This window comes from Poecilia latipinna, unplaced genomic scaffold (assembly GCF_001443285.1).
Source record: "Poecilia latipinna isolate Pla-1442-1.1 unplaced genomic scaffold, P_latipinna-1.0 Scaffold3518, whole genome shotgun sequence".
Lineage (NCBI taxonomy): Eukaryota > Metazoa > Chordata > Actinopteri > Cyprinodontiformes > Poeciliidae > Poecilia > Poecilia latipinna.
In genome coordinates this window covers 1-2,104 of record NW_015116134.1, presented here as the reverse complement: position 1 = coordinate 2,104, position 2,104 = coordinate 1, and the positions used below count along the sequence as shown (strand labels likewise).

The 2,104-nt window shown below is 40.3% G+C and overlaps 1 long non-coding RNA gene across 1 annotated transcript in view; it reads right to left on the bottom strand.

Moving 5' to 3' along the window:
- The window catches only part of LOC106941145 (uncharacterized), a 22,960-nt gene extending 20,901 nt beyond the window's left edge, over positions 1–2,059 (bottom strand). Inside the window, exon 1 of the long non-coding RNA XR_001423275.1 lies at positions 1,923–2,059. This is a non-coding gene — a long non-coding RNA (uncharacterized LOC106941145). The remainder of the gene's footprint in view (positions 1–1,922) is intronic.
- Between the last annotated feature and the right edge of the window lie 45 nt (positions 2,060–2,104).

The window sequence follows — 2,104 nt, the reverse complement described above, 5'->3', positions numbered from 1 at the left end:
CCCACAAGAAAGGTATCAAAACATGCGGCTTGATCCCGGCATCCGGGCTATTATTTTTATTGGGATTCTGTGTAAAAATGGCGACATAAATTGAGAAAAACGAGAAGTTTAGGCTGAGTGTCTCACAGAATCACTAAGATTTCTCTCTGAAACACACACACAGCACCAGCACAGTGGAGGTCTGACTCCAAAACTCTTTGGAGTTTTGGAGTCAGACCTCCAAAACTCCAAAGAGTTTTGGAGTTTTGGACACTCACAGGACACTGTGAGTGTCACTCACAGACCTTTGTGCCTGTGAGTGTCCCCTCACAGGCACAAATATCGGCCTATTGATCTCAAAGTTGGTCATGACATAGATACACATGCCTGCTCCCGTAAAATGTTTTCAAAATTTTCCTAGGGCTTATGGTTTTTTGTCAGGGCCCTGAGACCGACGCTGGGTGTCTCACAAGTATAGAAACCAGCATCCTGTCTGACAGAGAGAGCCAGCCCAGGTGCAGATAATTAATTACCATAGCAACGGGTCCTAGACAGAGGCAGTGAGTAGTCACAGCACTGAATCAGATCTCACAACGCATTGTGGGAAGAATACATATTTCCTGTGACTTTTCATGTTTTGCTTACATAAAATTATTACTTGTCTGAATTTTTGAGTGTAAAATCCTTAGAATGAAAATTGAATTTATTTTTAAAAATAAAGAATTACCAACTTTCTTCATGTTTTTTTATTTTGAACCATGAGTGAGAGAGAACAAAATGTGCGAAGCTTATAGTCGTCGGTCTCGGACTCAATTTCATTGACCTGGGATTTAGCCATTGCATTTCAATGGTGACTCATATCATCATAATATACCTGACAATATTTAAAGTTACTGTGTGCTAGTGGTGGTTTAAGTATGTCAGACCTGCATATATCTCTTTTTCAGGGCAAATTTGAAGTGCTGGGTTAAAAGTGATGGGCACACTTGGCAGGCCCCTTAAAATTTCTGTAGGAATTTTCTAGTATTATGACTTAATGTTGATTGAAAAACATGTAATCTTTGTTTTTAAATGAAAAATGAATTTATTATGTTTTAAAGATGAGTAAAATACATATAATCATTTATTTAACTACTGTATGAGGTTGAAGAGTAAAGAGTAAAAAGTGTCTGATACTGTGTCACAAATATAGACTGCAGGGGTGAAAGAATTTTAAGCACAGAAGAAAGAGGAAGTGAGATTTTGAGACTATCTGCACCAGGTGTTTTGAGTTGATTGTCGTGAAAACTGGCATAAGGTGGTGAGATCTTTCCAGGTACACGCAGAAAACGGAGCAAAGGCCTGAGAAATAACAGTAATCTTGCATATTGATTTAATGATGATTAAAGAAGAGAAATAGAAAATACATACATATGTAATGGTTGGAATGTCTGTAATGTATAATTGAAATATATGTTCTGTATTCTTGATTTGTAGTAACAGTAACAACTTGATTGTCGTATGTTGATTACTGATGATTAGAAATGGTAACAGCTCGAGTTACAGACTAGATAAGTGATGGAGAATCATACTGAGAGTTATAAGTTGATAAAATGACAAATTGATTATGGTTTATAATAAATTACAGAAAGGAGATGACTGAAGATTTGAGATCGTGAGAAATGAAGCAGACTGTGTCGCAATTAGTACACTGAGCTAGGCGGGGGCGCTGGGGAGGCTCAAAAAGGAAAGTAAGTTATGAGAAATGGCCTCAATGGCCAGATGGCCAGTAGAAAAAGGGAAGTACCGAAGAGAGTTGCTGCAATGAGTCATGAAGGAGATGATGGTTGGGAAAGGTTGGGGCTTTCCACAGACTCATGGGGACGTTTCAGAAGTCATGTAGACTTCTCCCATACACAACCATGGGCTGAGAGGGTTTAAAACCGGCAGACAAGGGAAGAGACTGTTCTTTGTCCGCGGCGCTGAAGAAGAGCCAACAAGAGGACGCAGATTGAAGACCAGCAGAGGACCGCACCCTGGAACCAAGAGGAAGTTGAGACTTCACGCCGCTAAGAAGGGACAGGATCCATCTCCCCCCAGCCCTGGTTCCTGATTCGACCAACCCCTCTGCCTCAACCCAACGATC